Source organism: Aotus nancymaae, unplaced genomic scaffold (assembly GCF_030222135.1).
Source record: "Aotus nancymaae isolate 86718 unplaced genomic scaffold, 86718_ANA_hifiasm-v0.15.2.pri h1tg000059l, whole genome shotgun sequence".
Taxonomy (NCBI): Eukaryota; Metazoa; Chordata; class Mammalia; order Primates; family Aotidae; genus Aotus; species Aotus nancymaae.
Window position 1 is genome coordinate 47,774,663 of NW_026988473.1, and position 24,028 is coordinate 47,798,690.

The 24,028-nt window shown below is 46.8% G+C and overlaps 1 protein-coding gene across 15 annotated transcripts in view; it reads right to left on the bottom strand.

The window, feature by feature from the left end:
- Positions 1-24,028, bottom strand: part of MICAL2 (microtubule associated monooxygenase, calponin and LIM domain containing 2) — a 250,253-nt gene that overhangs the window by 157,600 nt on the left and 68,625 nt on the right. The gene's annotated exons all lie outside the window — the stretch shown is intronic.

A 24,028-nucleotide genomic window follows, 5' to 3' on the forward strand; every position in this document is an offset into this window, starting at 1 on the left:
TGGAAGAACTGAAACCCTCAGACATTGCTGGTGGGAAAATAAATTGATACAGATACATGAAAACAGTTTGGTCATTCCTCCAAAAGTTAAACATAGAGGTTTAAACCACAGGAGCCAGCAATTCTACTCCTAGATATATATACCCAAGAGAAACGAACACATGTTCACACAAAATCCTGTACGTGAATGTTCATGGAAGCATCATTCATAGTAGCCCCAGAGTAAGAACAACTCAAATGGCCACCATTGATGAAGAAACCAAATGTGGTATATCCATACAATGGAATATTATTCAGCCATAAAAAGGAAAGAAATTCTAATATATGGACAAACCTTAAAAACACTGTGCTAAGTGAAAGAAACCAGACACAAAAGGACACATATTGTATTCTGTTTATATGAAATGTCCAGAATAGGCAAATCCATGGGACAGAAGTGGATTAGTGACTGCTGGGAAATGGTGGAGGGAGAATTGGGGAATGACCACTAAAGGATACAGGGTGTATTTTTAAGCTGTTTTGGAATTAGATAGTGGTGATGGTTGCACAACTTTGCAAATATGCTAAAACCACTGAATTGTGTACTATAAGAGGGTAAATGTGAATTATGTCATCATAAAAAAAGTGCATGAGGAAAAAACATATGGTACAGAGCTTGGCACATACTAGTGTAAATGGTGTCATTCTCAGTGCTGAGACCTAGGCCCTATCTCCTAGAAACTCTCAGGCTAGGAGTAAAATACATAACTTAGAAAAATAAAAAAATAAAAAATTAACTAGAACCTTGTGTGGCTGGTTTTATCTGGAGCCCAGAGGGAAAAGCTAATCCTGCCTCGTAAGTTGGAAAAGATTTCACAGAGGTGAGTCTTTCAAATTATTACTTTAGCCTACATTTGTTGAACACTTACAACGGGTCAAACGGTTTCAAGTGCTTTCTGTGTTTTGGCTCTTAATCTTTACAACAAATCTAAGGAACTATTATGATGCCCCATTCACAGATGGGGAAATTGAGGCACAAAGCAGCTACTTAATTGGCTCATGCTTTTACAGATTGAAAGGGGCAGAACCAGGATTCAAACCCAGGGAGTCTCATTCCAGAGCCTACCATGCTGGACTGCTTCTGGTTTGCCAGGAATAAAAAAGAAAAAGGAACATTTCAGCAGAGGGAACTGCCCTTTAAAGAGAAAGAGAAAGTTCAAGGTGGATAGAGAGAAGGATACTTTGGGAGAAGAGAAAGGAATGGGAGAAAAAGAGATGAGAGTTAGTCTGGAGCCAAATGGTGAAAGTCTTAAGTGCCAAAGGCATCTTTGATGGCCTTGGTCCTATTGGCATTTGGGCCATGTGGGCAGAGGTGACAAAACAGGATTCTGCGTGAGTCCCATGCTTGGTCCTCAATGGACGCCGCATGCTGAAAAAGACAAGGATCCTTCCCCAGGGAAGACACATGATGACCTAGGATAGCTATATTGGGCAAAAGCCCTTTCATTCAAAGTAAATCTTATGAGGAGCAGCATCGATACTGTCTAAAACCAGAGGAAGATGGCAATACTCTGCCTGAAAGAATCAGAAGAAACTCTTTCCTAAGGCAGGAGTTTGCCTGGAGATCTGACCATCCCCAGCAAGGCAACAGGCAAGGGGATCTGCACCCACTCCTCACTCCCTAACACTGCGGAGGCATCTGGAAACTGTCCTTCTGCTTGAGATCAAACCTTATCTTAAAAAAGCACATTCCCCTTCCTCTAGCAAATGCTCCATCATCCAGTTATCACTCAGCTGGGCCTGCAGGGTCCCAAAAGGAAAGTGCAAAGAAGCATATCAGGAGCTCCCACACCACAGTCAGTGTGGCCTGCTGGTTGGAACCTTCCAGAGAGTTTGTAGACACCTAATTAAGGGAAATGAGGTCACCACTGAGATCCAGCTCCAGAGACATCAGGGAGTGAGTGGGCGTGCAAGCCCATGTGCATCCTCTCGGGATAGAGCCACCGGGAAAGAGCCAAGCCCCGCTTCCCAAGCTCAGCACTACTCTTTATCTCACTCCCCAAACAGCTCCTCAGGCTTGGACATAGCCAGACAATGACGGTCATTTCAAAGCACGACTCCAAGCCCCAACACGGGTGAGGTTTGCTTTGGGGTTAAGACTGGATTCCTGCATTTCTTTGCCGTTAGTACATCTTTTCCTGTTTGCTGAGTTCTGTCCCTTCGGGGCCAGGGATGAAGCAGGGGTGGGAGTATGTGGGGTGAACAGGGGCAGGAAAGAAGGAGGGGAGCACCCTGCATCCTTCTGTCCACCGGGCCTGACCCAGCACTGCTCCCCGGACAAGGCAGGAGATCCCTTTCCCACCAGTTAGCGGGCGGCCGTGCATTCTGCGGGCAAACAGTAGCTGGTGTACAGTTTCTGATGCTCTTGGCTAAACCTAAAATCCCATTGGCGAAAGCTCAGTTTTCCCACCATCCTGGGCCCCAGTACATATTTCGGGCCTGAAATTTCAGAGATGCCAGTCATACCGTAACCTAAAGTCAAAGCAAATACCAATGGGCCTAATTATATAAAGGGAGAAAATTCAGTACAGATGTTATCGAGGCCAGAGAGATGGCTTGTTGGCAGGGGCCAGGCCAGGTCTTCTCTGAATGCGCTTGTTGTGATTAACATGGGAACTCGCTGTTCTGACAAAAGGCCAAATACCATGGCAGCCACATGCCCGGGCAGAGGAGTGGGAGAGAGGAGGACTTCCCCGGCATGCCCACTGTAGATGCTCTGGACGCTGGATGTGGTCCAGACAGACCACAGATGCAAAGGGTTGTGATAACTCAACCCAAAGGAGCTCTTTCCTCAGACTCAGCCAGGCCTTATGTCCAAGGGAGGAAAAGTTTTCATTAAACTCAGTTAGATTGTATGCTCCTGCCCGTGTTCCCATGAGCTATGTCCTTCCTGCTTCCCCAGAACCAGCTCTGCAGGTCACAGTTATCTGTGTGTGACCCACAGCCAGTCCAAGGGCTTCTCTAAGGCCGCCCCCGTCCTCTGTATTTCTGTGTGCTCAGAGCCTAGTACCAGGCCTGCCACCCAGGAGGTCTCAACTGACAGCTGACGGATGAACTCTCCACACCGTCTCCAGCCACCCAGCTGACGGATGAACGCTCCACACTGTCTCCAGCCACCCAGTTCTGCCTTTCCATCCACAACTGGGATGTTCAGTTCACACCAGTGGGGGTTCACGTCTGCAGATTCCCACCCAGACTGGGGGAGCCAGGGTCTGCCAAGGCCACCAGCATCATGGATGTCAGCATATCTGTGTGCTCAGGTGACATAAATTATTACCCAGTGGGGAGCAGGGCAGAGCCAACGCCAGCAGGAAATCCACTGTAAAGATAAGCACGGCGGAGTTCAGGCCTCCACGTTAGCACAGGGGAGAGACAAACACCGCATGGAAAAATTGGCTCTTTATCAAGAGGCAGGGATGGAGGGATGGGGACCAAGCAACCCACAGTCAGGACACAAGGACGGGGTGGCCCCAGCTCACATGGGACTCCTGCTTCTCCCCAGTGGGCCCTGCAAACACGACCCACTTCTTGACATGGTGCATCTTCTAGCCGCCCTCTTGCCAGTCAACAAGTGGGTCAGTGTGCTGGGGCTGTGTCAGGAATGCACAAGAGATTCAGTCCCCAGAGAGAGATGCTGAGGGGACCTAGGGCTAAGCCAGGAGGTAGCAGTCTGCAGGCTTCATTTCCACTTCTGAACCTGTCCCCGTGTTCCTTGAGAGCCGTGTGTCCACACACTGCAGCAAGGTGGAGTGCAGAAGCCAGCACTTGAGCAGGGTGTGACACTCTCTAGCCCGCTTACCCACCTTGCACCTCACCTAGAAAGGACAGCTGTGAGAGCGAAACTGCACTGTGCCCGGCACATGCTACTTGCCAGGCACTGTTCTGATTGCTTTGTGTATTTCATCCTTGCAACTGCCCTACAAAGGTGTTATTATCATCCCCACTTTATAAGTGAGGTAACTAAGGCACTGAAAAGTTAAGTAACTTGCTCCAGGAACCCTTATCACCTCTTTGAGTAAAGAGGGCAAGAAATGTCTTTAAGGTCACATAATGAATAAGCGGTCAAATCTGGATTTGAACCCAGGTAGTATTGGTCCACAGTCTCACCGGTTTCACTGACAGTGAAGCCCGACCTCAGCGTTGAGGACAGGATGAAATGAGAGGACTTGGCTGCTTTCCTGCATTGTGCACACTGTGGCCTCCTGAATGGAGCTGGGGTTCAGGCTGGGTTCACAGGGCCTCTGCATGGAATGACCAAGCCATGTCCAGCCTGAGCTTCATGTGCTTCCACAGCGGGGGAGATCATAGGCTGGACAGAGCTTGAGCCTGAGCAAGTCCTGAGAAGTCACACTGGCAGGTGCCACCACAGTGGGAGTTTGGGCTTGGACAGTGCAAGCCTCCTCTGGTGAGCTGGTGGCCCTGGCAGCAAGCTGGGCGTGGGGGAGGTCATGCATGGTGCTGTCTCCCTGGTAGCCACAGCCTCCCGGCACACTGGCCTGCAGGCCAGCTCCCCGGGGGCACTGCACTGGTGCCAGGGACGTGCCACCATATTTCCTGGTGAGACTCTGCAGCCTCCCTGGATCTTAGAACCAGCCACTTATCTGAATCCAGGCAGGAAGCCCCTGGTTGTTACTTGTTTACTGTGAATAAGAACAGCTTGATTCAGAATCGCAGAACGGAGAGTTTTAAAATCCAAGGTGCCACCCACCTGCCAGTATGTGTGTGTTGTGGGAGGGCTTATAGTAGGGGCCTGGCGGCACAGCCTCACCCCTTCAGGGCAGTGCTTGGGGATACTCACGAAAGATGGGGCTAACACTTACTGCCTGCTTATAATGTACAAGAACTGTGCTAGGCATGTTTTAAGAAATGCATTTCACTTTTTTTTTTCTTTTTGAGACAGAGTCTTGCTTTGTCGCCCAGGCTGGAGTGTAGTGGTTCAATCTCGGTTCACTGCAACCTCTGTTCTTGGATTCAAGCGATTCTCCTGCCTCAGACTCTGGAGTAAGTGAGACTACAGGCATGCACCACCATGCCAAGCTAATTTTTTATTTTTAGTAAAGATGGGGTTTCACCATATTGGCCAGGCTGGTCTCAAACCCCTGACCTCATGATCCACCTGCTTCGGCCCCCCAAAGTGCTGGGATTATAGGCATGAGCCACTGCGCCTGGCCTCGCTTCATTCTTACAATAACCCTGAATTAGTCATATTCATCCTCATTTGGCACGTGGGAAACTGGAGCTCGGGAAGGTTAAATGACATGGCCGTGGTAACAGAACCAGGGTGAAAACCTAACCTTTGATCCCAGGGTACATGCTCAAAATCACCTGATATTCCAGCTATGGAGGAATCTCTGAAAGAGGGTTGGCCAGTTGGGGCTCCCCAGGAGAACTTTTAAGTGCTGCTCTGGGTCAGGAGGTACATCTCGTCTGACTTGACATGGCCCTGACATCTCCAGACTCTCTTCTGTATCTGGGACACATCCAGTTACTCCTGAATAACAATTATACACCACTTATCAATCTCAGAGATTTACAGAAGGAAAATGGAAAAAGGTATCCTATCCTTTGTGTGTTTCCTAAAAAAACCCAACTAATTCCTCCAAGAAATATTCCGTTTCGCTCTGCTCGTCCCTGCCATCCTGAGCTAGTGTCTCCTCCTCCGTGACGAACTGTAACCAGTAGCTGCAGGGTCTGGATTTTCAGGGACAGTTTTATTTGCAGACATTCTGCCCTTTGGCCTCAGAAGTTCACTCACATTGCTGCCTAGTTTAGAAGTTATAAGCACAGTCCTCAAGGCGTATACGTCTCTGGGTACTGGTTGGGTCTCGGTCTCATGGCATCTCCCTATTTAACACATAGGTTCCCTGCAGTCAGTTTGTGAGGGCCACCCCTGCACCCCTGCCAGCACCAGCCAAACACCTCATGGGAGAGCTAAAGGGCAGAGTGAACAGGCTGAAGCACTCCCATCTTTGTTGATGCCTGTGCATCTCTACTGGGAAGACCAAGGGTAATAATAGTATTTATAATAGCAATAATAAAAAAGCTACCGCTTACTGCCTGCTTAGAACGTACATGAACTGTGCTAAGCGCATTATAAGAAATGCATTCCGCGTCATTCTTACAATCGCCCTGAATTAGGCATGTTCATAGCCATTTGGAGGATAGGAAAATGGAGCTCAGGAATGTTAAATGACTTGGCTGTGGTAATAGAACCAGAGGAAGAACCTAACCTCTGATCCCATACTCAAAATCCCAGTCCTATATTAATCCTTTCAGGTTTCCGTGGAGTGTTATGTGGCACAGCATTCATATTCTCCTTCCCATCTAAGATATGTAAAGGACTGGTGCGATGGCTCTGGGGATTATAGGCTCATGTTCCCAAACCTCAGGACACTGTCTGGTTGGGAACTAGAGAAGAAGAAAAACAAGGCCCGGCGCAGTGGCTCACGCCTGTAATCCCAGCACTTTGGGAGGTGGAGGCGGCAGATCACCTGAGGCTGGGAGTTTGAGACTAGCCTGACCAACATGAAGAAACCCCAACTCTACTAAAAATACAAAATTAGCCGGTGTGGTGGTGCATGCCTGTAATCCTAGCTACTCGGGAGGCTGAGGCAGGTGAATCGCTTGAACCTGGGAGGTAGAGGTTGCTGTGAGCTGAGATGGCGCCACCACACTCCAGCCTGGGCAAAAAGAGTGAAACTCCATCTCAAAATAAAAAAAGAAGAAGAAGAAAAACAGATACAATGTTTGGTATTACTTCTGACTACTGTAGGAATTTAGAGAAGAAACAGATTACTGACATCGGTCAAGAAAGGATCCCTCCAGGAGATAGACCACGAGTGGAGAATTGAGGCTGAAGATTTGGAAAGAGAAAACAAATGGCGTGCTGGGAAAGAGGGGGGTGGTTTGCAGGGTAGTGGGCAGTGAAGTGAGGGCAAGGGCTGGGGGCTGGCGGAGAAGGTGAAACCAGGCAGTAGAGAAAGAAAGAGATCATGGAGGGTCTTGGATGGCAGACCAAAGAGTTTGGACTTAATTCCCACTGTGGCTTTTATGAGCTTGGAATAGGATGGAGGGGCTACTTTAGGACAATTGGCTCCAGAGCAATAACAAAGATGGTAAGAAGAGAGAAAAGAAACCCGGGGTAGAGAAGCAGTCAGGGAAGCCTTTGAAGCAGTTCACCCACTTTCTGGACTCTTCCCGGTCCTGCAGTTGGCTCAGGCACCTTTGCTGCTCTTCCTCATCTTCCTGTCCTCTATACCTGGGAGTGCTTGGGGCTCAGCCTTTATACCCTTCCCTTATTAACCTCAACACTATCTACTTCCATGACTTTAATTACCATCTACATGCTGATGGTGCTCAAAATTACCCCCAAGCCTGAATTTCCCCCAGACTCCAGATTCCCCTAGCCAACTGTGTGCTGACATTTCTACCTGCTCTAATAAGCATTGCTCACATATCAGTTGCAGACAACTGAACTCTTGTTCCCTCCCTTCAAAAACCTGCTTCTCCCCCATCACATGGTCTTGGTAAGTGCTATCTACTTTTCTACCTGCTTAGACTGAAAATCTGGAATCAGTCTTGGTTCCTCTCCTCTTACCTCACAACCAATCCAATAAATCTTGTTGACTACCTTCAGAACAGACATAGAATCCAACCAGTTTCACCTGCTCATATGCTGCCATCTTACCCAAGTCATGGCCACCTCTCCTTTGACCTGATATCAGGGCTCCTATCTGCTCTCCCAGCTTCCACCTTTGTCACTTTGCAGTCTGTCCCCACACAGCAACCAGAGCAGACCTCCTTAAGTCAGATCACGTCACTCCTAGCGCGGTCCTTTAACATTTGCCTGTGGCACTCGGACGTCAAAATCAGAAAATGTGGCCACGCCTTAAGGCCCTATAAGATCTCAACCTCCAGCTTCCCTTCTGTCCTCGGCTCCCACCATCCCCTCCTCTCACACTCCAGCTGGACTGGCCTCACTGAGATCACACATGGGCTTTTCACTCGCTTTTTTTTCTGTCTAGAACACTCTTCCTCTAAATATATATATATATTGCTATTTTCTAATACAAAAAAAAAAATCTATTGCAGAAAATACATGGGCCTAGCTTTATTTTTCTTCATAGTGAACTCTAGTTTTCCAAACAGCTTTTTAAACATTTGTAAATATTTCCAGCATCTACTTTTATATTTTCTTTTGTGAACTTTTTTGTTGTTTTTATCTAGTAACTTTACAATATTTTTGGCAATATTTTATCACATTTTTCAAATATATACAGAAGTTGCAAGACACCCAAATACTCACCACCTAGATTCTATGATTAGATTTTATTCTCCTTGCTTTAGCACATATCTGTTCACACCCATCTATCCTTCTGCTCACTCATCAATTTATATTTTGTGGTGCATTTCAACTAAACTGCAGAATCAATACATTTCCTCCCAGATATTTCAGGATGTATCTCACTGGCTAGAGTTCAATATTTGTTCAAGGTTTTGTTTTGGTTTGGTTAGGTTTTTAGAGACAGGGTCTTGCTCTGTAGCCCAGGCTGGGTACAGTGCCACAATCATGTCCTGCAGCCTCGAACTCCTGGGCTCAAGTAATCCTCCCACCTCAGCCTCCCTGGTAGCTGGGACTATAGATACACCACCATACCTGACTAATAACAAAAAAAGAATTGTAGAGACAGGGTTCCCTAGGTTGCCCAGGCCCGTGGGCCCTCAAGCGATTTTCCTGCCTCGGCCTCCCAAAGTGCTGCTGGGATTACAGGTGTGAGCCACCGTGTCTGGCCCTTAAAATATGTATATTTTAAGGTAAAATATACATAAAATGAAATGCACATACTTTTTTTCCCCCGCTGCCTGTATAACTGCAGAAAGGTACACATATCTTAAACATATCATTTGATGTGAAAAATTACAATATATTTTGCTTCTTACAGCCTAGGTTTTCTCCCTGCGAGTGATCATTCTTCCAACTGATCCTGTGAGTTCTTGTCCCTTGGACTCTGGTGCTGGTACCCTGGTGCGTTCTGTTAATAGCACAGAGCTCCTAGTCAAGAGGCAAGACCTGGGTCTGGCCAGCTGTCTTCTTCAGGAGAACAGAACACAGGGTCTTCCAAGACCCAAAAAGGGGTGTCAGAGAAACCTCACATTTCTTCAGGAGGAAGAGGGGAGGTTTCTGAGATGGTCTGAGTCAAGATATATTCAAGGCTAAAAAATGTAGGGCCAGTTATAATCTACATGTGGGGAAAAAGGCAGAGCTGAAATATGTGAACAGTGTAACATCCAGAAATAGAGCAGTTCATTTCTGCCATTTTCTCTTTTTAGTTAAAGCCTATCAGTTCAGGCATGTAGGGGTCCCCACCTTGCAATAACAATAGCTAACACTCTTTACTGCATGCCAGGCCCGTTGTAAGGCTGTATTCACAGCAACGCATATTCATCATCCACGTTTTACAGCTCTAGCTATTCCGTGGTGAAGCTAGGATTCAAATCCAGGTATCTGGTTCGGAGAGCACGCTTTTAACCACTGTGCCATAGAGATGACAGCAGATAATCGGGGAAAGGGCAATGGCAACCACCACCCATACTTTCCTAGCCCAGAGAACTCCAGCCAGGGCTGCAAGCACTGCTGTCAGTCTACCCAATGACAAACATTTCCACTACCAGGTGCCATGGCTGGGGGCCACTTGAGGTCAAGAAAGGTGTCTATAAGTGTCTTCCATATAATTGCCAGACCTGCTTGAAGTATATTCACTCATTTAGCCTTTGCAGGAACCCCTAAGAAAATGGCATTGCTGCTCCCATTTTACAGTTGAGGAACTGAGATCCAGAGGCAAAATGACGTAACACAGCCAGCACGTGCTGAACTCCAACTCCACGTCCAGCACCAGTTCTAAGTGTGTCACATGTATCAATTCATTCAAATCTCACAACAAGCCCAGATGAGGAAACCAAGGCATGAAAGGCTTAAGTAGCATGCTCAAGGTCACCTCACACAGTACGTGGAGGAACTGGCATCTGAATCCAGGTGGTCAAGCTCCAAAGCAGAAACTCACATCTGTCACATTACACCTGCCTGACTTCACACAGCTGATAAAGGGCAGAGCTGGGAGTCACTGCCCGGTGACTCCTACGCTGTCCCCTCCTCTGCCACCTTTCTTTGAAGTGTTAGGGCCCACTGTCTTTCTGGCCCCTTCTCTCTCCCTCACAGGCACTTGAATTCTCTACTGGCACCACTTCATCCCATGACCACTCATGGCCACAGACAGGCTGACCCTATTCATGGACAACAGGTTTGTCTCAGACTGGCCTCTATAGAAAGGCCATGATGAGGCCCGGAAATGGATCTGCATGAGAAAAGGCCAGGCATTCCTTCAATTTCACCAATGCCTATTGCTCTAAGGTCAGCAAGGGAGAGACTACTTATCTGAGCTTAGCAGCTGTTCCCGCAGCCCAGAACTGGAGCCAAGGAGTGCAAGGCTACCAGCCAATTCTACAGCCGTATCTGGACCAGCTGCTATGCCCACAGTTAACCACCTTGTGAAGAGCCTTAGAGTGTCCCCCAAGAATGAGGCAGCAGGTAAGAATACACTGACCTCCTTTGCAAAAGTCTCTCACCTATAGACAGGTGCTGAATGAACACAGCTTAGGGGTCTAAGCATGACTTAATTCAGGCCTGCAAACAAGAAAAGACTCACCAGCCCTTGACTGAACATCACTGGGAAAATAGTGGGCATGGTTGTGTAGTGAAGGACCTGAGGTCAGAAGCAGGCAGCCTGTTTGCTGGCTGTGTAGCTTTGAGCACAGCAGCTTACTACACCTGATGTCAGTTCTCTCAACCATGAAAGAGGAATAAAGCAGTTCCTACCAGGCAGGGTTATGGGGATGGAGTCAATACACTGCAGAATTGTTCATAAAACAGCCTCGTATGGCATATGGTGAGCACTCAGTAAATGGTAGCAATGACCCACAGCTCCTCTTCTCCCTCCTTTTTCAGGAGAAATCCTTTATTTTATTTTATTTTTTGAGATGGAGTTGCACTCCGTCACCCAGGCTGGAGTGCAGCGACGTGATCTCAGCTCACTGCAACCTCTGCCTCCTGGGTTCAAGCGATTCTCCTGCCTCAGCCTCCCAAGTAGCTGGGATTACAGGTGCCCACAAGTATGCCTGGCTAAGTTTTGTATTTTTAGTAGAGACGGGGTTTCACCATGTTGGCCAGGTTAGTCTGGAACTCCTGACCTCAAGTGATCCATCTGCCAGCCTCAGCTGCCCAAAGTGTTGGGATTACAGGCATGAGTCACCATGCTTGGGTTCTGAGGAGAAATCCTTTAAGTGAAATCAGATTTTGACCTCTAAGAGCTCAGAGTCCAGTCCATCCCATTAGGGGGACATGGACACTGTGATCCCAGCAGTTCAAGGCTGGAGGCAGTTTGCATTCCTTGACAGACACACTGCCTTTGTCGGGGTATCTCTAGGCTGGTGAGTGAGTCCCGCCTGGAGCCTGGGTGCCCAGAAGGCTGCTAGGCTGACTTTTCCTGCACTGGCAAGCTGCCATTCCCACCTGCGCCTGCACGCGTATGCACTGTCCAAGCTGAAAGGGACCTTAGATCAGGGGCCAGCACATTTTCCCTATAAAGGCTCAGATAGTAAATATGTCCATCTTTTCACCAAACGTGGGTTTAGATCACGCTGTCCAATGCATCCCTCCCCATAACCCCTTGCCCTTGGTTGTGAGGGGTGTTCTAAGAAGCCCAGAGGTCATTTTTTGTACCTCTGAAAGTCTAATGGAGCTCCTTGCTGGTCTTCCTGCCCTAGATGCCCTTCCCTCAGATCTTTGAACACACCTCCTTCTCACCGTTCAGGTCTGAGCTCAAACATCCTACTCCCTGAAGATGAGAGAGATGACACCTTCTCAGCCCCACCCACTACGCTCTCACATTTCCCTATTTATTTTCTGCTTAGTGCTTATCACGACCCAACAGCTCTCTTTTTTTTCTTTTTCTTTTTGGAGACAGGGTCTCACTCTGTTGCCTAAGCTGGAGTGCAGCAGTGCAATTATGGCTCACTGCAGCCTTGACCTCCCAGGCTCAAGCAATCCTCCCATCTCAGCCTCTGGAGTAGCTGGGACTAGAGGTGCACACCACCACATCCAGCTAATTTTTTTGTATTTCTCTGTAGATGGGGTTTCACCATGTTACCCAGGCTGGTACCAAACTCCTGAACTCGCCTGTCTTGGTCTCCCAAAGTGCTGGGATTGCAGGCTCATCTGGCCTACATCTCTCTCTATTTATTTTTTTATTTTTTTGAGATGGAGTCTTGCTATGTTGCCCAGGTTGGAGTGCAATGGTGTGATCTTGGCTCACTGCAACCTTCACCTCCCAAGTTCAAGCAACTCTCCTACCTCAGCCTCCTAAGTAGCTTGGATTACAGGCACACGCAACCATACCCAGCTACTTTTTCTATTTTTTTTTTTTTTAATAGAGATGGGGTTTCACCATGTTGACCAGGCTGGTCTTGAACTCCTCACCTCAGATGATCTGCCCACCTTGGCCTCCCAAAGTGCTGGGATTACAGGTGTGAGCCACCACGCCTAGCCATCTTTTCTATTTGTTAAATAGTTCACGGTGTGTGTCTCCCTCTAGAACATAAGCTCCACTAAAGCAGGGACCTTGTTTCTTATTCATAGCTATATCCCCAGAGGCTAGAGAAGTCCCTGATCCTTAGCAGGTACTGGTAAATATCTGTCAAATCAATCAATTAAATCAAATCAAATCATACCTTTACCCCAAATCAGGATGCACACTGAGGTGAACTGAAATATGAAAGCCAATATTTATGAACATACTGTCTTGGGGCTTTACATATATTATCTTATTAAATAAGGGAGAAACTAACTTATAGGAACTATTTTATCTCTTTATTTCAGGCAAGGACACTGAAGTTGAAGTCCAGCTACTAAAGATGTTTATCTGGTAGAAGGCAGAGCTAAGTTTCAAACCCAAATCTATCCAACTCTGGACTCATGCTATTAATCACCACTCTTGCTTAATTTTGCATGGGATTTTGTTAATTTAGTGCGAACACAAATTATCTGTGGCTGATTAGAAATGCTGACAGACAGTGATGTGACTTTATACTTTACAAAAATGGAGAGAAGATGTTGTCACCTAATACACGCAACCTTGTCTGTGAAACAACTTATTTTGAAGCACAAATTTTGGGGTTGGGGGAGAAAAGGAATCAAAGCTGAAAATAGGTGGGGGTTTTACTACCTTTTACCACTGAAATAACTAGCTTCAGATACAGAAAACAACTTCAGATGTCACAAAGCCAGTTAGAGGTGACAGAAAATCCTCAAGTTTCCAAGAGAAAAGCGATTTGGTCAAATGCACCTTGATCCATCTTGTGGGGGTTGAATACACATCTGGTATCCAACCCACACAAGATGTAACCCTGATTCTTCAAGAGACAAATCCCAGTGTGTTTGCACATGAAAGCCTTTCCCACCAGCGGAGCTTTGAGGCCTTGCAGATGATAAGAGAACAGCGAGCCCCCTAGAGCATCTCACACATGCCTTCCAGGCCAGACAACCCATACTCACCAGTGGAATGTAGTTTTGACTCAACTTGCAGCTGCCACAAAAGAAGTTAGCAAACTTACTCAGAAGTTCTTGATAACTCCTTACACCAAGTGGGTCACCTTATACCGTAAAGTGGTTTGTAATTAAAATGTTTTTGAAACTGTGAACAGACCACAGTGTCTAGACGCTGGGAAGCTCCAATCCTACACCATCCGACTGCCCGTGATTACTGTATGATAGATACCTACAACCTGCCAAAGAACATGTTATGTTTTCTCCATCAGAGCATCTTTAAGGGCACATTTCTGGAAAGGCTTTCTTCAGCCTGCTGGGAGCTGCCTGGGAATTCTTTGGCCACCAAGAGGAAGGCATGCCTGGGCATCTAGGGCACTTTCCCTCTGGAGGCAGGCCTGGGCTTGCAGACCGTGAGCCATGGCTGGCTCAGGCTGGCTGAGGAAGCCCACATATGGAAGGCAGGATTTCCGGGACCCAGGTTCTAAGGCATCATCACTGTAACCCTTCAGAGAAAACAAAATGATTCTCTAGCTCAGACTCAGGAAGGTGGTGGAGGTGGTGGGGGTGGTGGGGGTGGTGTGATAAGGTAGGTTAGGGTGTGCATAGTTGAAAACCTGCAAAACTATTAAAGGAAAATAGGGCATCTGGAAACCACTACCCTAGCTCCCTGTAATACCTGATCCTATGCATGTACCAAGGGGAAAAGGAGAGCTATCATTTATTTGTTCATCTATGTATTCATTAAAAAAAAAAAAAACACTGAAGGAACATGTATTTCCTAGGCATCATATTGGGTGCTAGGGAAATAGAGATAGACACGTCACATTTTCTGCCCATGGATACTCACACTTCAGCAAAAAAAAAAAAAAAAAAAAGACACCAAAGGCTTCTGAGCAAAAGAACTCTATACATAGCGGGGCTGGGAAAGAGCAGAGGCAAGGACCTGGAAGGAAGCCACTCGCAGTAGGTGCAGAGGTCCCACTAGGCAGGAATGTAAAGGAGGGGTTGGATGAGAGGCACTTAACGTATGAAGGTGAAGAGATTACAAATTTAGGCTACAGGGGAGAAGGAGGAAGTGAAACTGACTCAGATTCTCAGAGTGCGAGAATGGTGATCCTGTGAACTAAGAATGAAAGTCAGAAAGAAGAATACATTTAGGGAGCGGGAGGGGAGAGGAAGTACAAAATTATGAACTTAGTTTTCTATCTCTTGAGTGTCAGGTACTCATAGAAAATCTAAAAGATGTGTAGAAATCCTAATAGTTGATCCAGAGAGTCCACAGAGTGACACCAATTTTAACAATAACGCTAACTTCTATTTAGTGGGTCAACCATGTATCAGGTATGCTACATTCAATTTTATTTATTTAGTCCAAACAAGAATCCTATAAAGTAGGTATGATTGGCCCATTTCACAGATGAGGAAGTGGAGGCTCTGAAATGTTAAATAACCTGCCCAGGGTCACAGGTATCTGACTCTGGCCATTATGCTCTTTCTACTACGCCCTAAGACCTCCAATTTTGGTGTCATAGTCCATGAGAGAGGATTGGTTCATTAAAAGTGAGAGTGAAATGGTGCTATCCAATAGAACTGGGTTTCTCAACCTCAGCACTACTGACATTTGGGGCCAGATAATTTTTGTTGTAGGGGCCTATCCTGCGCATTGCAGGATGTTTAGCAGCATCCTTGGCCTCTTCCAACTAGGTGCTAGTACCAACCATCCCACTCCCCCAAGAGCATGACAATAAAGAATGTCTTCAAATATTGTCAAATGTCCCTGGAAGGCAAGACAGCCACCAGTTAGGAATCACTGCAATAGAAATACAATGTGAGCCACACATGCAATTTTAAATTTTCTGAGAGCCACATTTTTTCTAAAGAAGTAGAAAGAAATAGGAAGTTAATTTCAATATTTTAACGTACTATACCAAAAATTCAACATGTAATCAATATGAAAAGTATTGATCAAATATTTGATCATCTTTTTTAATACTAAGCCTTTAAAATCAGGTGAGTATTTTACACTTACAGCACAGCTCAGTGTGGACTTGCCACATTTCAAGTGCCCTAACATGTGGCTTGTGACTCCCATAATGAACAGCAAAGAGCTGGAGAAAAAAAAGGAGGGAACTGGCTATATGTATGGATGGGTGGAGGAGGAGGAGCAAAAGCAACACTGAACCGTGGGCAGAGCGTCACAGACAACCTCTGGGGTCCTAGCAGTTCAAGCTTTTCCTTCCCCACCCCACCCCGGGAACTGCCCCTCCCTATCAACAACCCACCTATCCCAGGGGCAAGGGCGTGAGGTGGGACTGAAGAAAGTGGGAGGGAAAGCCCAGGAAAGCCCGTGGAGGGGGCCTGGGAAGCCCACTCACACACTCACCCTGGGCTTTCAGGGAGGCAACTGCCAGCCTCCAGCAAGTTAGCTGAGGAGTAAGACAGATGTAGACAACTCATCCACTCTCGGGAACACCCAGTCACCTCCACCAGCAGCTGCTGACAGGGGGCTGATTCCAGCCCAAGGAACCTCTAAAACAAAGCCTTCAAAACCACAGCGTCTGAGTCCATCTCAAGTGAGTTCCAGAAAAGCTGAGGCCGCTGCCTGGGAGCATTCAGCAACAAGTGACATTTCCCTACTCAGGTAGAACAGCCAGGGTCTGCCACTGTATGGATGCATTCAGTCCCTCATTTGGCCACTGCTGCTTCAGGAGGAAGTGTTGCTCTCCCCATTGTAAGGATGGAGATGCAGGACCACACCCCTAGAAGTGACCCTGCCCGGGATGCTTCACTAATTATTCAGAAAAAAAAAATCAACCGAAGCACACATAATTCACAAATAAAGTAACCTTACAGATGTTCTCCCTTGACGATGAGACCATTTAATGAATTAATGTTTGATGTAAGGAACAAGAAACATAAAATACAGTTAAAAGCAATCAGCTCCATGATTACAGAGGAGGGAAGAAGAGAAAGGAAAGATGAATGGGGGCAGGAAGAGGACAGAGGAGGGCACCCAGAAAGAGGAAGAGGCAGAGCTCCACACAGGGAGAGAGCAGAGCGGGCACGGGATCAGAGTCCTCGCTGGAGCCTCAAGCAGAAGGCACATCGCTGTTCTCTCTAATTCACGGGGGGAAATGCTAGTCACCACTCAGGAGCTACACTCAAGAATTAGCACAGTGGGGGACAGGGACACAGGCAGATCACCTTGAGAACCAGGTGTAGGAGGATAGCCCAACTGCCCATAGGCCCGTGGGCCTCATCCTCACCACCTGGCTTCAGAAAGAGACTGCTCTACATCCTCTGAGCTAGCAGCATCTGAGGGACCCTTCCTGCAGCTGATGTCTGGAGCTCCCACCACCTATGACAGGCAGCCCTTGAACCGCCCACCATGTTCAGAGTCAACTAAGCTCCCACTCTCCGCACTCCCAGTAGGCTCCTGAGCCTGTAAGAGGCAAACCTTCCCTGGACCCATCTCTCCTATTGTCCTTGTTTTGCAGCTGGGTAAACTGAGGCCTGCCTGTGTTCTTTCCACTATCCTACAGGCAGAATGAAGAGACTGTGCATCTTTTTAAAAAAAATCTTTTTTAAAAAATTGTCTAGGAACCTTCGAATCATGGGATAAATAGTCTTAAAGAGAAAGGTCACACATAGTACGTAAATACACATACAATGCATGTGGAAAAGGGTTTTGTAAATTATAATGCCTTTTACAAATTATAGTTGTCATTAAATTTACTCTAAGCACAGAGAACTCATTGTCCTCTACACAAGTTTATGGACCTACTTTTAAAGGGACTAAGGCTCACTTTCAACTTTAAGAATTCCTTCTAGGCTATTATTCAACTAAACCAAAAAAAAAGAAAAAAGCTCCCCAAAGCCATGTCTAACCTTTGCTTCATTCCTACTCCTGTGTAGGCAAGATCTTGTTTGTTTTCCAAAACCCACTTCTTAAGCACAGGAGAGCTCTCAGCCACTTCCCACAAGTTTCCAGCAAAAGTGCAGACGCCAGTTAATCTTATAACGGAAGGCCTCCCCCTGCAGCTGGCAAGACAGCTGTCATCTCCCTGCCTAAGTGGAGAGGAAATGCCCACCCGTGCCCAGAGCTGGGGCTCCATCAGAGCTACTGGGCCAACCCTCTAGTTCCAGGACTCCTTTGCTGAACACCTGCTATGTGCCTGGGAACCACGTCACATGTAGCAAAGAGGATGTCGAATTTCAAAGCCTTGGCAGTATTCTGAAGACGCGATCACAGGCTGGGGTTGGGGTTTCATTTGAAGCAGTTTATAGGAAGCATGACAGAGTACAAGAGGGTCAACTTGGCTTCCTCCAGGCCTCTAGAGATCCGAGAGCTTCTTTTTTACACACTGTCTATGGGCTTAGATGCCTTCACTGCCTCTGCTGGGAGAGCTGAGCAGTGAGGAGTACAGTACAAAGAACACTAAGAACTAGCACTGAACAGAGAACTAAGAATTAAACACCGAAGTCCTCCTCCCCTTCAGGCACCTGGTCTCCTCCAGCTTCAGTCTGCTCATCCATGAAATGGTAACAGTAACACCTAACACACATCAGAAAGTTGCTAGGAGGCTCAGTTTCCAGCCCCAGTCAATATAGAAGGTGATGGCTTCGAGATGGGTAGATTCTGTCACGGGGATGGGAAGGAATCATGAGTGCCCTGGATCAAGAAGAAAGGATATAAGGAAAGAGGCTTATCTTCTTTGTGAGAAGGCACTCTGTAATGGCCAATGTGTATACTTCTTCACTATTCCCTCTAGCACTGAACAACAGGAATGGGTTTTATCCCAGCAGTGCTTATGAAGTGCTTACTGCTTTATCTCCAGCATCTAGAAGAGTGCAATCATGACTCCACCCATTCATCCACCCATCCATCCATCCATCCATCCATCCACCTATCCACCCATCCATCCACCCACCCACCCATCCATCCACCTATCCACCCATCCATCCACCCACCCACCCATCCAGCCAGCCACCCACCCATCCATCCACCTACTGATCTGCCCATCCATCCGTCCATCCATCCGTCTGTCCGTCCGTCCTTCCATCCATCCATCCATCCACTTATCCACCCATCCGGCTACCCATCCATCCATCCATCCATCCATCCATCCATCCATCCATCCACCTATCCACCCATCCAGCCACCCACCCATCCATCCACCTACTGATCTGCTCATCCATCCGTCCATCCATCCATCCGTCCATCCACTTATCCACCCATCCAGCTACCCACCCATCCATCCACCTACTGATCCGCCCATCCATCTGTCTGTCCATCCATCCATCCATCCATTTACCCACCTATCCACCCATCCAGCCACCCACCCATCCATCCACCTACTGATCTGCCCATTCATCTGTCTGTCCATCCATCCATCCATCCATCCACCCACCTATCCACCCACCTATCCACCCATCCAGCCACCCACCCATCCATCCACCTACTGATCCTCCCATCCATTCATCCATCCATCTGTCCATCCGTCCATCCATCCACCTGTCCTGCCACCCACCCATCCATCCACCTATTGATCCGCCCATCTATCCATCCATCCGTCTATCCATCCATCCATCCATCCACCAACCCACTCACCATCCATCCACCTACCCATCCAGTCTTGATGAATGAAAGCTGTTATTCTAGGCCTTCTACAAACACCTCATTTGAACCAGAGGAATCTTGGAGAGGGCAGATTGGGACTCCCTCCTTGGGCCATCAGCCTTTTCATAATTCACGAGGCTACGTGAAGGCTTGCTTCCTCCCCTCCTGCTATGCAAACTCATAAGGCAGGTAGATTCAGGAGGCCTGGCTAACTATAGAGATCCTGAGCACAAGGAGGCTGAGCTGACAATTCCTTCAAGCAATCTACGTGGTGGGATAACCTCACCAACACCTGAGGCTAGATGGGGGCATTCAAAACTGTAGGGCTCAGTATAGGTTAGTTACCTCTGTTGCTGCTAGCCACCAAATTAAACTCACCCAAACTCCCTCCCTGCAGCTGACTGAAACAATGATTCCCCCAAGCTCATTCCTGTAACAGTAAAAATACAGAAAGGCCCAGCAGTGGGCTTGGTTTAATACTGTATCTGGAGTGTATTTATGAAATCTCTCAGAAGAGCATAACTTCATCATAAACCTTAATGTCAGACATTCTCTGGGATAGCTGACAGTGCAGGACACTCAGGAGGCTGGCATTTTCTTAGATTCCTCTCCCAGGCTGGAACTTCAGAGAAGCAGCTGACCACCACATTTTCAGCCTCTGGGCAGGCATGCCTGTGCAAGGGTCTGCAGTGGAGCCCTCTCTTAAGACACAGATGCCCGTACTTAACCAGGAGGAGAATGGTGAACAGCAAGCAGCTTGCAGGGCAGGGAGGCAGCCAGATAGAGAGCCCACTGCTCAGAGTCCTTTCACCCTGACAAACAGGAATCATGACAAAGGTAATCATCTTCCTCTATGATGGGCATATTAATTTATCCAGGCCTCACAATCACCCTCAAAGTTGGAGACTATTATCATTTTTCAATTAAGGAAACTGAGGCACAGAGAGGTTAAGTAACATGCTTAAGGTCACACAGTCAAGGCCTGGCACGGCGGCTCACACCTGTAGTCCCAGCAATTTGGGAAACCAAGGTGAGTGAATTTCTTAGCTCAGGAATTCAAGACCAGCCTGGGCAACATGGCAAAACCCCATCTCTGCAAAAGCATACAAAAATTAGGCAAACATGGGGGCACACACCTGTGGTCCCAGCTACTTAGGAGGCTGAAGTGGAAGGAAGACTTGAGCCCGGGAGGTGGAGGTTGCAGTGAGCTGAGACTGCCACTGCATACCAGCCTGGGCGACAGAGGGAGACCCTGTCAAAAAAAAAAAGCCACCCAGTCATTAGTGGGATGCAAACCCAGGTTGGTCTGACCCCAAAGACCATGCTCTCAGGCCCTGTGCCACACCACTGTCTTACTCTGCAGCTTGAAAAGAAATGAGAGCTTCAAGGGCAGTTTATGTCAATAGAATTCATAGCACACCTACCTCTCCTATGTCCTGAAGCAAGAGTGACCCTCTCACCTCCACAGTCCCTAGCCAGAATCCTATCAGTGATATTTAAGAGCCTAAATGCACCATCCACTTCTCTTGGCTCAGCTCAGTCTCAGAAACATGTTTCCTTACACTCAGTTCTCTTGTGGGCCTGAGAGGGGCACTGGTGGTTGGATTCTGGGCTCTGAACTGGAGTGGAGGCTCTATGTCTGGACCAGGACAGTGGAGAGGACATGCTGAGTGCAGACAGATGTCCATCAGGCCGAGAGTCTGGCAATCATTTTAACGAGCAATGCAGCGGTCAGCTGGGCACACCGTACGTGTTCACCCACTCTGAAAATTGAGTTGAAATAGAACATGATTCCGGGGCCCAGGTCAGTTAAATGACCAGGCAACAAAACCACAAAACGCATTACATCTGAACCCAGTGACCACAAAAGCTTTTCTGATTCAGGATTAAAAAAAAAAAGGAGTCAGGATATGGTTTCATGAAGGCATTGAGCCATTTCCCCCACCCCACATACTCCTAACTTCCTGTATAAAGAAAGTATCCCATCATTTTAGCGCCTTTCCACCAAGACAACAATAGGCTGCGTTTTCCATCTCGGAACAGTTGGCTTGGAACAGCAGATAGAGAAGCAGTGAGAACAAACATGGGTCTGCAGAGCCACTGAGGACAATGATTAATGGGTTTCCCAGGCCTGCTATCAACTGATGCAAGCAGTGTAGGAACTGGTCTCAGAACGTGTTACCCCAAGGCCCTCTTGCAAGCACTCCAGTGAGCAGAGGATCAGCCTACACATTCCCAACCCATGAGCTCAGGCTGGAGGTGAGCCAGGGAGAGCCAAGGTGGACGGTGGGAGGGTCAGTAAGGGTTTGAACGGCTCGCTGCTGCTCCAGGAAGGGAAGACTAACAGACATCCATGGAGGCACTGCGACACCACCTCTGACTTAACAATGGACTGTGTGGTGTGGCCTTAATTAAAGGAAAAACGTAGAATCACAATGCATTTAAAAGACCTTAGAGAGACCATCTACTAAAACCTCTCATATCATACAAGAGGAAACAGAACAGAGTTGGGAGGAAGGTAAAGAGGAATTTACATTTCTGACGATTTCCTATTGCTAGGAATGGCTTCATGTGCGTGTTAAAACAGCTAAGGTGTGTTGGAATATTGCTGTTTACAGATGCGGAAATTCAGTCTCAAGCCAGTAATTGGCTCCGGGTCACAAAACTGAAAAGCAGAGGAGGAGAGATTTGACCCCGATCTCTTCCAAGCTCTTTCCAGCAACTCCCCACACTGGCAGGTCCCACAGGGCTCCTAACCCCTCTACCCCCAGCTCTGCAGCATCAGAACAGGGGTCCTTAACCATTTTTATGCCACAGACCATCTCAATAGCTTGGCAAAACCTATGGACACCTTCTCAGAATATTTTCTTTAAATGCATGAAACAAAACATTAACACAATTAGCATATCTAACAGTAAGTAACAAGATCTAGTTGTAGGTCTAACACCTTACAATCATTTCAATAACTATTTGCTTACAATGATTTCTAGTTATAAGTGTAAATCCTAGTTTGAGATATCTGCAACCACTGCACGAAGAAATGAAAATATCTGTGATTTCTACTAGCGATGAAGTCACAGGCACTCCTAATACGAATTGGTTGCCTACAGCGTCCCTATCATTGAGCGATATATTACATTTCAGTCAGAGGTCAGTAAAAATAAAGGGGTTTTTCTTCATTCAAGTTCACAGAACCCTGAAAATTAAAAATCCCTGTACCAGACCAGTGCTACCATGAATCCCCAGCATGGCGGACAGTTGTCAATGTTTTCCTTAAACCTGTAGAACAAAGTAACAGTTGTGATTTATTGAATATTATAATATTGCAGGCCCCTGTTACACTAATGCATGTCCTACTGATAAGTATTCTTTGAAGTGGCTGATACTGTCTTGATCTTACAAAGCAGAAAAGTTTGCTTTCAAGGTTCAATCTTAAAACAAATTAAAAATGTCTACCTACTGCATGTTCAAGTTTATAGATTATTGTAATTGAAGAGATTGCAAAGTAAGCTGTTAAAAAAACCATTTTACTTGACATTCTCTTCTTGGCTGGATGGATTTTGAGTTCACATAAACAAAATAAATTAGACACTGAAGCTGATATAAGGCTACAAATGCCATCCTTAACCACAAATTGAAAACTACTAAATCCAACCAGGCGTGGTGGCTCATGCCTGTAATCCAAGGGAGGCCAAGGAGGGTGGATCACAAGGTCAGGAGTTCGAGACCAGCCTGGCCAAGATGATGAAACCTTGTCTCTACTAAAAATGCTAAAATTAGCCATGCGTGGTGGCATATGCCTATAATTCCAGCTACTTGGGAGGCTGAGGCAGGAGAATCATTTGAACCCGGGAGGCGGTTGCAATGAGCCAAGATCATGTCACTGCACTGTAGCCTGGGTGACAGTAAGACTCTGTCTCAAAAAAAAAAAAAAAAAAAAAAACAAGAAACTACTAAATCCATCGAATTCATAGTACCAGGACGTTAATTGAGAATTTCTAATAAATGCTCAAAGGTGAAATTCTAAAATCAGACATTCATAAATATAAAATAATGCTGTTGCCCTCCTTAAATATTTCTGACAGAATTTCTTTTGAAAATAAAGGTAAGAATAGGTCGGGCGTGGTGGCTCACACCTGTAATCCTAGCACTTTGGGAGGCCAAGGTGGGTGGATCACCTGAGGTCAGGCGTTTGAGACCAGATTGGCCAACAATGTGAAACCCTGTCTCTACTAAAAATACAAAAATTATCCAGGCATGGTGGTGGTTGCCTATAATCCCAGCTATTTGGGAGGCTGAGGCAGGAGAATCGCTTGAACCTGGCGGGGTGGAGATTGCAGTGAGCTGAGACTGTACCATTTCACTCCAGCCTGGGTGAAAGAGCAAAACTCCATCTCAAAAAAAAAGGAAAATAAAGGTAAGAATAATATCTGAGCCCTCTCTGTATCCTTATCACCCAAGATTAACTGTTGAAGAAGTAGTGTACTTGAAAATACAATATATCTCACCTCTTTCCCAGAGTCACTTTCACCACTGAAGTCCTCAAAGGTTGAGCAACTGGATACCAAAGTCTAGGACTGCTGGTTTTGAACACTGTTGCATTCTTCCATCTATCCCCATGAAATTCTAGGCAAGTCCCTTAACCCAATGTAGCCTGAGTTTCTTTATCTGCAAAGTGGGGATAATAATCCCAGCCCTTATTACCCCACAGAGTTATTGTGAGAATCAAATGAGATAGATACTCGATGCAAAATTTCTCTGTAAACAGAA